Consider the following 14,476-nt stretch of genomic DNA (forward strand, 5'->3'; position numbering starts at 1 on the left):
TCCTCAGATTACATAGCAAAAACCGGTTGATAGATTCCCTTTAAAACCAGCTCAGGTGCCTGCTTGCTGCTTGAGTATTGAGGTTATATTGCACTCTGTAATCATGTGTTTTCCTGTAGTTAAACCACATTTCCCATTTGGTTCTGCTTTAAACCCGATATCTGATTATTTGTTCTGCTGCTCCAGACTAATATCCTGGAAAAAGCTTCTATTACAAGCTCAGCCATGCATTCCTAGGTCTCTTCACACATTCAGCTCTGGCAAATGGAGTTTGCTAATAACAAATCTATATTTGCTAATGTGGGAGCTGTTCCCACCATTAAATTTACTGTGCCAAGGTACCTGATAACCAGGGGTGTAACAACAGCTGCAGGGGTTGCAAAAGCACCCGAGCCCTGGAGCCTAGGGGACCCTAAAAGTCCATTTGGCCTATAGAAAAGACTATTGCTATTAAAGATTTAAAATATTTGGGGGCCCCATTGGAGCTTTCGCATCGGGGCCCATGAGTTTCAAGTTACGCCACTGCTGATAACTGATAGCTAACTTTCAGCTATCACGGAGGCTGCACTTACTCTGGACTTACAGCTCCTCTGCTTCTGTGTGTTACTCTACTCCTGCAACAAGATTTCAAATTGCCTACACATCCCTGCTGTTTCTGTGCTTTCTCGTCATTTGACCCTGTTGTATCTAGTGATGCCAGCTCTGCTTATCCACATGCCAACCTGCATTTCCAGCTTTACTGAAGTCACTGATGCATGTGCTGTCTGTTAAGTTCAGTCCATTGCATCATCACATCTGGTCCATTCTGCACACTCTGACCTAGGGCTTAGAGAATGCACCTCATCAGGTCAGCCCATAAAACATATACATACAGTGGGGAAAATAAGTATTTAATCCCTTGCTGATTTTGTAAGTTTGCCCACTGACAAAGACATGATCAGTCTATAATTTTAAGGGTAGGTTAATTTTAACATTAAGAGATAGAATATCAAAAACAAAATCCAGAAAATCACATTGTATAAATTATATAAATTTATGTGCATTTTACAGTGAGAAATAAGTATTTGATCCCTACCGATGAGCTATGGCTTCTACAGACCAGTTAAACGCTTCTAATGAACTCGTTATCTGCACTAAAGACAGCTGTCTTACATAGTCACCATTATAAAAGACTCCTATCCACAGACTCAATTAATCAGTCAGATTCTAACCTCTACAACATGGGCAAGATCAAAGAGCTTTCTAGCGATGTCAGGGACAAGATCATAGACCTACACAAAGTTGTGTGAGCAACAAAACCATAAGTATGATGCGGGGGAGAATGAGACAACTGTTGGTGCAAAAGTAAGGAAATGGAATAAATACAAAAGACTGTCAATCGACATCGATCTGGGGCACCATGCAAAATCTCACCACGTGGGATATCCTTGATTATGAGAAGGTGAGAGATATGCCTAAAACTACACAAGGGAAACTTGTTAATTATCTCAAAGCAGCTGGGACCGCAGTCATTAAGAAAACCATTGGTAACACAATATGCTGTAAAGGTTTAAAATCCTGCAGTGCCAGCAAGGTCCCTCTGCTCAAGAAGGCACATGAGCATGCTCATCTGAAGTTTGTCAAAGAACACCTGGAGGATTCTGTGAGTGATTGGGAGAAGGTGCTGTGGTCAGGTGAGACCAAAATTGAGGTCTTTGTCTTTAACTCAACTCGCCGTGTTTGGAGGAAGAGAAATGCTGCCTATGACCCAAAGAACACCGTTCCCACTATCAAGCATGGAGGTGGAAACATTATGTTTTGCGGGTGTTTCTCTTCTAAGGGCACAGGACTACTTCACCGCATCAATGGGAGAATGGATGGAGTGACAACCTCCTTCCCCTCAGCCAGGACATTAAAAATGGATTGTGGCTGGGTCTTCCAGCAAGACAATGACCCAAAGGCAACAAAGGAGTGGCTCACAAAGAAGCACTTAAAGTTATGGAGTGGCCTAGCCAATATCCAGACCTTAATATCTTAGAAAACTTATGGAGGGAGTTGAAGCTCCGAGTTGCCAAGTGACAGCCTCAAAATCTTAATGATTTAGAAATGATTTGCAAAGAGGAGTGGACCAGAATTTCTCCTGGCGTGCGCAAACCTCATCATCAACTATAAAAAACGTCTGACTGCTGTGCTTACCACCGAGAATTGAGACTTGTTTGCCAGAGGGATTAAATACTTATTTTTCACTGCAAAATGCAAATAAATGTATATAATTTATACAATGTGATTTTCTGGATTTTATTTTTGATATTCTATCTCTCAATGTTAAAATTAACCTACCCTTAAAATTATAGACTGTTCATGTCTTTGTCAGTGGTCAAACTCACAATATCAGCAAGGCATCAAATACTTATTTCCCCTACTGTGCAAGTTTGGTTGAGATGAGCATGCATTTGCTCACATAAGGGAAAGGGTAGTGAGTTTCTTAGTAACAAATAGGGTGTTGAAACTCAATATGATTATGCCAGTATAAATGATCCAGCCTGACATATGATCCTTCACACAGGTTGATACTCAAATAATCATTCACCAAGTCTCGGCTTGTCTAAATGCACCTTAAAACTGACTTCTCTTTTGTCTGATCTCTGTTATTATTCACAGATGTAACCACGGTTAGGGTATGTGCACAGATTATGTATTTGCTGTGTGTTTGTTGCATTTTTTTTGCAGTTTTGCCTAAATACTGAAACATTTCTTAGTATCTGTAAAGTAATGAGATTCTTGAAGTCTCTTACATACATTGCTAATTTTTTCGTTACATATTTGAAGCAATTTCAATTTTGAGCATGTCAATTCTTTCAGTGTTTTTGCTGCATTTTTTCACCTATCCCAATGCATGGAGAAAAACCTCAAATAAAATCACATGGAAAACGCAAGGAAAAAATGCAAAAATAGTTTGACAAAAAGTCATACTTGGTGCAGAAATATTTGCCACAAATACTTAAAGTGTGCCCATACCCTTACCAGAAGGCAGATTATCCAGCATTGGGATAACACAGCACTGAAAAGTATAGTCTGGCACATAACTTGACATTAATCAGTGACTTTTGCAATGTCAATTTATCTTAATCCATTTATTGTACATGAGATAACTTTCTAAGAAAAGTTATAAAGAAGTTGTGTTATTTGCATCGTAAAGTTTGGCTACATCTGCCTGTCAGCACAGTAAGGCAGGATAAAAAATAGTTACTAGTAATAGATCATTTTACATACACTGTATATTCTAATATTTTAGTCTAGCTGTTATGACTCTAAGTGATTATAACTGATAAAGTAATTAAATAGAAAATAGTACCCGTGCTGTCTCAGTGGCTCTATGCAATGCAACATTTACCTTCATTTTAGCCAAGGGAAAAATCTATACAGTAATTTATCTGTAATTGCAATTTTATTTTTATTCGGAATCAATGTTTGCTATTCAGTAGCTACTTATTATTACATTTGTGTTTTTCACTGGATAAAAAACAGATATCCGGGCTAAAATTAATGATAACAAAATGAAGTAAACAATCTTAAAAATTTAAAAGAAATACTGAAAAACTTTTAAATTGCTGCCAATGTGCTGTGTATTACAGTCAATCTGTTATTATTGTTTAAATTAACACTATGTTAAAAATCCATGTTTGCCTCAGTGATCAGCTGAAATTATTAAACAAAAGGGTTATCTAGAACTTTTTAATGAGCATAAATTAAAAAAAGCACAAACCAGATTTAACTTCTGGAAGTTAGCAAATGTGTCAACACAGTTATATATAAATCATAGTAATTGCTCCTGGATATGATGGTAGATTTTACAGTGTCAAGTTTGATTTCTTGAGATTAAAAGGGTAACTGCAGATTTCAGAGCTTAGTCTACAGATACAACACTCCAGGGAATGCTGATCAACCTTTCTTAACTCAGTTTGTCAAATTTAATTACTTCTGTTTTTGCAGAACTTAAAATCTACATCATAATTTTCCATGATCTCCTAATAATAAACCACTATATTTAATGTTGATATCTTCCTAACCTTTTTAGTCTAATTAATGTTGGTAAATGTCCAACTGTACTTATGACTCATTATGAACACCAAGTTTCATAGGTAAAAGGAGTAATCAGGCAGAAAATGCCAAAACCAATCAATGGTAATATTTATATCCTGAACTTCAAGATCTAATTGCAGTCAGGTTGTCTGAAATAAGTGTTCTGAATCAGAAATAGGTTTATAGTTAATGTTTTCTTGTCAGCTTTGTAAATATTTTTCCAATCTTGCTGGAAGGCTATGATCATATCTGTATCATAGATTCTACTCCAAATAGAAATGATTGCATAGTTCCAGGTCTGATCCGCACTCGGGGGTAAGGACGAATATATAAAATCAAAGCAGTGATAAATGCACTTAAAGGGAAGGTACCACGTTTGTAGATAATTAATAAATCAATGTAATGTAGCATAACATACTGTTATAACCAAGATTTGATTGCATTTGAAACATATTTCGTGTGCTATAGGAGTTAAAAGAAGGCACTGGAGGCTGACATCTTGTTTTCACAGAAGCAGCACGACACTATCAGTGTCATAATACGGCACCCCATGGTCATAGGAGATAACAGACCGCCGCTGACCCTATCTATTGTAATGGAGCAGTCACTGATGTGAACTGGGCACGGCTCTGTGGGCTGCACAATTCACAGCAGTGGGAGTGTTCTGCTGCCATATTCATAGAGCCCTCAGATCTGCTAACTAAGCATAAGCAGTACTGCTTCCAACAGAACAGATCCTAGATTGAGGGCTGACAGTAGTAAAATGTAGGAGAAAATCACAGGCAGAAGGCAGAATAGCAGAGACATCAAGGAAGAACGGTGCCCCATTAGCATTATGGGGACAGAAGCTGTCAGCTGGTCTGGAGGTGTTGTGATTCATCCCTTCCTAATATAAGATAAGGAGCTGCAGTGAGTGGCCAGGTGTTGTGGAGGGAGTGAGAGAATCATGTCATCTGGATAGGAGAGACTGATGGGAGAGTGAACAACAGTAACTGCTGGTGATAGCAGATCACAGGGCAGTCACCCACAAAATGGGCTAGGGTTAGGGTTGGGGCGAGGGTTAAGGCTACAGTTAGGGTTGGGGCTCAAGTTAGGTTTAGGGTGGGGGCTAAAGTTAGGGATAGCGTTTGGAGTACATTTACGGTTGGGAATAGGGTTGGGATTAGGGTTATGGGTGTGTCAGGGTTAGGGGTGTGGTTAGGGTTACTGTTGGGATTAGGGTTAGGGGTGTGTTTGGATTAGGGTTTCAGTTATAATTGGGGGGTTTCCACTGTTTAGGCACATCAGGGGCTTTTCAAACACGACATGGCGTCCGATCTCAATTCCAGCCAATTCTGCATTGAAAAAGTAAAACAGTGCTCCTTCCCTTCTGAGCTCTCCCGTGCGCCCAAACAGGGGTTTACCCCAACATATGGGGTATCAGCCTACTCAGGACACAATGGACAACAACTTTTGTGGTCCAATTTCTCCTGTTACCCTTGGGAAAATATAATTTTTGTGGAAAAAAAAATATTTTTTATTTTCACGGCTCTGCATTATAAACTGTAGTGAAACACTTGGGGGTTCAAAATTCTCACAACACAACTAGATAAGTTCCTTGGGGGGTCTAGTTTCCAACATGGGGTCACTTGTGGAGGGTTTCTACTGTTTATGTACATTAGGGGCTCTGCAAACGCAATGTGACACCTGCAGACCAATCCATCTAATTCTGCATTCCAAATGACACTCCTTCCCTTCCGAACTCTGTCATGCGCTCAAACGGTGGTTCTTCCCCACATATGGGGTATCAGCATACTCAGGACACATTGGAAAACAACTGTTTGGGTCCAATTTCAACTGTTACCCTTGGAAAAATACAAAACTGGGGGTTAAATCTAATTTTGGTGGAAAAAAAAGATTTTTTATTTTCACGGCTCTGCGTTATAAACTGTAGTAAAACACTTGGGGGTTCAAAGTTCTCAACACATCTAGATAAGTTCCTTGGTGGGTCTGGCTTCCAATATGGGGTCACTTGTGGTTTTTTTTTACTCTTTAAGTACATTAGGGGCTCTGCAAATGCAATATGACGCCTGCAGACCATTCCATCTAAGTCTGCATTCCAAATGGTGCTCCTTCCCTTCCGAGCTCTCCCATGTGCCCAAACGGTGGTTCCCCCCAGATTTGGGGTATCAGTGTACTCAGGACGAATTGGACAACAACTTTTGGGTCCAATTTCTCCTGTTACCCTTGGGAAAATACAAAACTGGGGGCTAAAAAATAATTTTTGTGGGAAAAAAAAGAATTTTTATTTTCACGGCTCTGCATTATAAACTGTAGTGAAACACTTGGGGGTTCAAAGCTCTCACAACACATCTAGATAAGTTCCTTAGGGGGTCTACTTTCCAAAATAATGTCACTTGTGGGGGGTTTCAATGTTTAGGCACATCAGTGGCTCTCTTAACGCAACATGGCATCCCATCTCAATTCCTGTCAATTTTGCATTGAAAAGTCAAAAGGCGCTCCTTCCCTTCCGAGCTCTGCCATGCGCCCAAACAGTGGTTTACCCCCACATATGGGGTATCAGTGTACTCAGGAAAAATTGTACAACAATGTTTGGGGTCTAATTTCTTCTCTTACCCTTGGGAAAATAAAAAATTGGGGGCGAAAAGATCATTTTTGTGAAAAAATATGATTTTTTTTTACGGCTCTGCATTATAAACTTCTGTGAAGCACTTGGTGGGTTATAGTGCTCACCACACAACTAGATACGTTCCTTAGGGGGTCTACTTTCCAAAATGGTGTCGCTTGTGGTGGTTTTCATTGTTTAGGCACATCAGTGGCCCCTCAAACGCAACATGGCACCCCATCTCAATTCTTGTCAATTTTGCATTGAAAACTCAAACGGCGCTCGTTCCCTTCCGAGCTCTTCCATGCGCTCAAACAGTGGTTTAGCCCCATATATGGGGTATCAGCGTATTCAGGACAAATTGTACAACAACTGTTGGGGTCCAATTTCTTCTCTTACCCTTGGTTAAATAAAAAATTGGGGGCGAAAAGATAATTTTTGTGAAAAAATATGATTTTTTATTTTTACGGCTCTGCATTATAAACTTCTGTGAATTACTTAATGGGTCAAAGAGCTCACCACACAACTAGATAAGTTCCTTAGGGGGTCTACTTTCCAAAATGGTGTTACTTGTGGGGGTTTTCATTGTTTAGGCACATCAGTGGCCCCCCAAACGCAACATGGCGTCCCATCTCAATTCCTGTCAATTTTGCATTGAAAAGTCAAACAGCGCTCCTTCCCTTCCGAGCTCTCCCATGCACTCAAACAGTAGTTTACCCCCATATACGGGGTATCAGCGTACTCAGAACAAATTGTACAACAACTGTTGGGGTCCAATTTCTTCTCTTACCCTTGGGTAAATAAAAAATTGGGGGACAAAATATCATTTTTGTGAAAAAATATGATTTTTTATTTTTACGGCTCTGCATTATAAACTTCTGTGAATCACTTAATAGGTCAAAGTGCTCACCACACATCTAAATAAGTTCCTTTGGGGGTCTACTTTCTAAAATGGTGTCAATGTGGGGGGTTTCAATGTTTAGGCACATCAGGGGCTCTCTAAACGCAACATGCGTTGCATTGAAAAGTCAAATGGCACTCCTTCGCTTCCAAGCTCTGCCACGCGCCCAAAGAGTGCTTTATCCCCACATATAGGGTATCGGCGTACTCGGAACAAATTGTACAACTTCCATTTTCTCCTGTTACCCTTGGTAAAATAAAACAAATTGAAGCTGAATAAATTTTTTGTGAAAAAAAGTGAAATGTTAATTTTTTTTAAACATTCCAAAAATTCCTGTGAAGCACCTGAAGGGTAAATAAACTTCTTGAATGTGGTTTTGAGCACTGTGATGGTTGCAGTTTTTAGAATGGTCACACTTGGTTATTTTCTATTATTTTCTATCATATAGACACCTCAAAATAACTTCAAATGAGATGTGGTCCCTAAAAAAAATGGTGTTGTAAAAATGAGAAATTGCTGGTCAAATTTTAACCCTTATAACTCTGTTATGATCTGGTGGCCTTGGAGCAGCATGAGACGTACTCTGGAGAAGGTGGTCCCTGTACTGACCGCAAACCCTGAACCTAGCAGCGCAACTAGAAATAGCCGTGGGGGGTACCTAACACTCCCTAGACCTCTCGGCACAGCCTAAGATCTAACTACCCCTAAAGACAGAAACAGGAAACCTATCTTGCCTCAGAGAAAATCCCCAAAGGATAGATAGCATCCCACAAATATTGACTGTGAGAGGAGAAGGAAATAACATACGCAGATATGAAATCAGATTTTAGCATAGGAGGCCATACTAGCTAAAAAGAAAGAATAGAACAGAGTACTATGCGGTCAGTATAAAAACACTAGAAAAATATCCACCACAGAAAATACGGATCACCACATCTGACTAAAGACATGGGGGGTATATCTGCATCTCCAGAGAAATAGCTAGGCTGCAAAAAAATCCTTCACAGACCAAGCTGGACAAGACAAAAACATGAAAATGCACAGAACTATAAGGTCCACTGCAGGTGGACAGCAAAAACAAAGCCAGGACTTATCTTTGTAGAAAAACACAGCAAACTGGAGAGACCAGCAGGGAAGTGAATCCTTCAAGAACAATGGACAACTGGCACTGACTAAAGGATCCAGCAAAGCTACATACCCCAGTCAGTCTTGCAATCAGTAGACACACCTGTCTACTCCTGCAGTCCAGGCACAACTGCATTACCCTCTACAACCACCGGAGGGAGCCCAAAAGCTGAATTCACAACAGTACCCCCCCCCTTGAGGAGGGGTCACCGAACCCTCACCAGAGCCCCCAGGCCGATCAGGATGAGCCCGATGAAAGGCACGAACCAAATCAACGGCATGGACATCAGAGGCAGAAACCCAAGAATTATCCTCCTGGCCATAACCCTTCCACTTGACAAAGCACTGAAGCTTCCGCCTTGAAAAACGGGAATCCAAAATCTTCTCAACAACATATTCCAACTCCCCATCGACCAATACAGGGGCCGGAGGATCAACAGAGGGAACAATGGGCTCCACATATTTCCGCAACAAAGATCTATGGAAGACATTATGAATAGCAAAAGAGGCCGGAAGCATCAGGCGAAAGGACACCGGATTAATAATCTCAGAAATCCTATAAGGACCAATAAATCGAGGCTTAAACTTAGGGGAAGAAACCTTCATAGGAACATGACGGGAAGATAACCAAACCAGATCACCAACCCGAAGCTGGGAACCAACACACCGACGACGGCTAGCAAAACTCTGAGCCTCCTCCTGAGACAGCACCAAACCGTCCACCACATAAGCCCAAATCTGCTGCAACCTGTCGACCACAGAATCCACACCAGGAAGGTCAGAAGGCTCAACCTGCCCAGAAGAAAAACGAGGATGAAAACCAAAATTACAAAAAAAAGGCGAAACCAAAGTAGCCGAACTAGCCCGATTATTAAGGGCAAACTCGGCCAATGGCAAAAAAGCCACCCAATCATCCTGATCAGCAGACACAAAGCATCTCAAATAGGTCTCCAAGGTCTGATTAGTTCGCTCAGTCTGGCCATTTGTCTGAGGATGAAATGCAGAGTAAAAAGACAAATCAATGCCCAACCTGGCACAAAAGCCCCACCAAAACCTAGAAACAAACTGGGAACCTCCGTCGGACACAATATTCTCCGGAATACCATGCAAACGTACCACATGCTGAAAAAACAACGGAACCAAATCAGAAGAAGAAGGTAATTTAGGCAAAGGCACCAAATTAACCGTCTTAGAAAATCGGTCACAGACAACCCAGATAACCGACATTCTTTGGGAAACAGGAAGATCGGAAATAAAATCCATAGAAATATGCGTCCAAGGTCTATCAGGGACCGGCAATGGCAAAAGCAACCCACTAGCGCGGGAACAGCAAGGCTTAGCCCGCGCACAAATCCCACAGGACTGCACAAAAGAACGCACATCCCGTGACAAAGAAGGCCACCAAAAGGACCTACCAACCAAATCTCTGGTACCAAAAATCCCAGGATGGCCAGCCAACACAGAACAATGAACCTCAGAAATCACTTTACTAGTCCATCTATCAGGAACAAACAGTTTCCCCACAGGACAGCGTTCAGGCTTATCAGCCTGAAATTCCTGAAGAACCCGTCGCAAATCAGGGGAGATGGCAGAAAGAACCCCAGGGGAATCAGGAAAAAAACTCCTAGAGAGGGCATCCGCCTTAACATTCTTAGTACCAGGAATGTACGAGACCACAAAATCAAAATGGGAGAAAAACAGGGATCATCGAGCCTGTCTAGGATTCAGCCGTTTGGCAGACTCGAGGTAAATCAGATTCTTATGATCGGTCAGGACCACAATGCGGTGCTTGGCCCCCTCAAGCCAATGTCGCCACTCCTCAAATGCCCACTTTATAGCCAACAACTCCCGATTGCCGACATCATAATTGCGTTCCGCAGGCGAAAAATTCCGAGAAAAGAAGGCACACGGTTTCATCAAGGAACCATCAGAATTCCTCTGAGACAAAACGGCCCCTGCCCCAATCTCAGACGCGTCAACCTCAACCTGTAATGGAAGAGAAACATCTGGCTGATGCAACACAGGGGCAGAAGTAAATTGGCGTTTAAGCTCCTGAAAGGCAGAAACAGCTGCGGAGGACCAATTCGTCACATCAGCGCCTTTCTTGGTCAAATCGATTAGAGGTTTAACCACACTGGAGAAGTTGGCAATGAAACGACGATAAAAATTAGCAAAGCCCAAGAATTTCTGAAGGCTCTTCAAAGATGTGGGCTGAATCCAATCATGAATGGCCTGAACCTTAACCGGATCCATTTCTATAGATGAGGGAGAAAAAATGAAACCCAAAAAAGAAACCTTCTGCACTCCAAAGAGGCACTTTGACCCCTTCACAAACAAAGCATTATTACGGAGGATCTGAAATACCATCCTGACCTGTTTCACATGAGACTCCCAATCATTGGAAAAAATCAAAATATCATCCAAATATACAACCATGAATTTATCAAGATAACTCCGAAAGATATCATGCATGAAGGATTGGAACACAGATGGGGCATTAGAGAGTCCGAATGGCATCACAAGGTATTCAAAATGGCCTTCGGGCGTATTAAATGCAGTTTTCCATTCATCACCCTGCTTGATACGAATAAGTTTATATGCCCCTCGAAGGTCAATCTTAGTAAACCAGCTAGACCCCTTAATCCTAGCAAACAAATCAGTAAGCAAAGGCAAGGGGTATTGAAATTTAACCGTGATTTTATTCAAGAGGCGATAATCAATACAGGGTCTCAAGGAGCCATCCTTCTTGGCAACAAAAAAGAACCCTGCTCCCAACGGTGAAGAAGATGGCCGAATATGCCCTTTCTCCAAATACTCCTTAACATAGCTCCGCATGGCGGTATGTTCAGGCACAGACAGGTTGAAAAGTCGGCCCTTAGGGAACTTACAACCTGGAATCAAATCAATAGCACAATCACAGTCCCTATGCGGTGGAAGGGAACTGGATTTGGGCTCATCGAATACATCCTGGAAGTCAGACAAAAACTCAGGAACTTCAGAAGAGGGGGAAGAGGAGATTGACATCAAAGGAACCTGATCATGAACCCCCTGACAACCCCAACTAGTCACAAACATGGAATTCCAATCTAACACCGGATTATGTAGCTGCAACCATGGAAAACCCAGCACAATATCATCATGCAAATTATGCAACACCAGAAAACGACAATCTTCCTGATGGGCTGGCGCCATGCGCATGGTCAGCTGTGTCCAAAACTGAGGTTTAATTTTAGCCAACGGTGTAGCATCAATGCCCCTCAAAGGAATAGGGTTCTGCAAAGGCTGCAAGGGAAAACCACAACGTCTGGCAAATTCTAAGTCCATTAAGTTCAGAGCGGCGCCTGAATCCACAAATGCCATAACAGAAAATGATGATAATGAGCAGATCAAGGTCACAGATAACAGAAATTTAGGTTGTATAGTACTGATGGCAACAGAACTAGCGATTCTCTTAGTACGCCTAGGGCAATCAGAAATAACATGAGCAGAATCGCCGCAGTAAAAACTTAACCTATTCTGACACCTGAATATTTGACGTTCAGCTCTAGACAAAATCCTATCACACTGCATAGGCTCAGGGCTCCGCTCAGAGGACAATGCCACAGTGTGCACAATTCTGCGCTCGCGCAAGCGCCGATCAATCTGAATGGCCAGAGACATAGAATCACTCAAACCAGCAGGTGTGGGGAACCCCACCACAACATCTTTAACGGATTCAGAAAGACCCTTTCTGAAAATTGCCGCCAAGGCATCCTCATTCCATTTAGTCAGTACAGACCATTTTCTAAATTTCTGGCAATACAATTCTGCCGCTTCTTGACCTTGACACAGGGCTAACAAGATTTTCTCAGCCTGATCCACAGAATTAGGCTCATCATACAACAACCCCAATGCCTGAAAGAACGAATCAACATTAAGCAAAGCAGGATTGCCAGATTCCAGGAAAAATGCCCAATCCTGTGGGTCACCATGCAGCAGAGATATGATGATTTTAACCTGCTGAATAGGATCACCAGAAGACCGGTGTCTTAATGCAAAAAACAGTTTACAGTTATTTTTGAAACTCAAAAATTTGGATCTGTCACCAAAGAATAAATCAGGAGTGGGAATCTTAGGTTCTAAGGCAGGAGTCTGAACAATGAAATCTGAAATACCCTGTACCCTAGCAGCAAGCTGATCCACCCGAGAAACTAACTCCTGAACATTGATGTTAATACTAGACTCCGTAGCCATCCAGAGGTAAAGAGGGAGGAACAGACCAAACAGGCTAAGGAAAAAAAATGGCTCAAAATCTTTCCACCCTTCTTCTGAGATGCAATTAACTCATTGTTGGCCAGTTGTACTGTTATGATCTGGTGGCCTTGGAGCAGCATGAGACGTACTCTGGAGAAGGTGGTCCCTGTACTGACCGCAAACCCTGAACCTAGCAGCGCAACTAGAAATAGCCGTGGGGGGTACCTAACACTCCCTAGACCCATCGGCACAGCCTAAGATCTAACTACCCCTAAAGACAGAAACAGGAAACCTATCTTGCTTCAGAGAAAATCCCCAAAGGATAGATAGCCCCCCACAAATATTGACTGTGAGAGGAGAGGGAAATAACATACGCAGATATGAAATCAGATTTTAGCATAGGAGGCCATACTAGCTAAAAAGAAAGAATAGAACAGAGTACTATGCGGTCAGTATAAAAACACTAGGAAAATATCCACCGCAGAAAATACGGATCACCACATCTGACTAAAGACATGGGGGGTATATCTGCATCTCCAGAGAAATAGCTAGGCTGCAAAAAAATCCTTCACAGACCAAGCTGGACAAGACAAAAACATGAAAATGCACAGAACTATAAGGTCCACTGCAGGTGGACAGCAAAAACAAAGCCAGGACTTATCTTTGTAGAAAAACACAGCAAACTGGAGAGACCAGCAGGGAAGTGAATCCTTCAAGAACAATGGACAACTGGCACTGACTAAAGGATCCAGCAAAGCTATATACCCCAGTCAGTCTTGCAATCAGTAGACACACCTGTCCACTCCTGCAGTCCAGGCACAACTGCATTACCCTCTACAACCACAGAGGGAGCTCAAAAGCTGAATTCACAACATAACTCCCTAAGATAAACAAATTTTGGTTCCAAAATTGTGCTGATGTAAAGTAGACATGTGGGAAATGTTACTTATTAAGTATTTTGTGTGACATATCTCTGTGATTTAATTGCATAAAAATTCAAAGTTGGAAAATTGCAAAATTATCAACATTTTCGCCAAATTTCCATTTTTTTCACAAATAAACGCAGGTAATATCAAAGATATTTTACCCCTATCATGAAGTACAATATGTCATGAGAAAACAATGTCAGAATCACCAGGATCCGTTGAAGTGTTCCAGAGTTATAACCTCATAAAGGAACAGTGGTCAGAATCGTAAAAATTGGCCTGGTCATAAACGTGCAAACCACCCTTGGGGGTAAAGGGGTAAATGAGGCCTTCATCAATTTTTCCTCATTCTCCACCACTAGATCACCATGGTGAACATGTTGTATGCTGCTACAGTCATTCAATTTTTGCTCAAGGGTGTCTATGATACCCATAAATATTTTTTTAAAACTGTAACTCCATGGGGAAATGTCTGTTGGCCCATGCACTTTGTATATGGGCATTACAAGTCTTGGAGACACGCTCCTTTACATTGGGCTTAGTATTTAATGAGGCTTTCTTCAATGTTTCCTCATTTTCCACCACTAGATCACCATGGTGAACATGTTGTATGCTGCTACAGCC

Source organism: Ranitomeya imitator, chromosome 4 (assembly GCF_032444005.1).
Source record: "Ranitomeya imitator isolate aRanImi1 chromosome 4, aRanImi1.pri, whole genome shotgun sequence".
Lineage (NCBI taxonomy): Eukaryota > Metazoa > Chordata > Amphibia > Anura > Dendrobatidae > Ranitomeya > Ranitomeya imitator.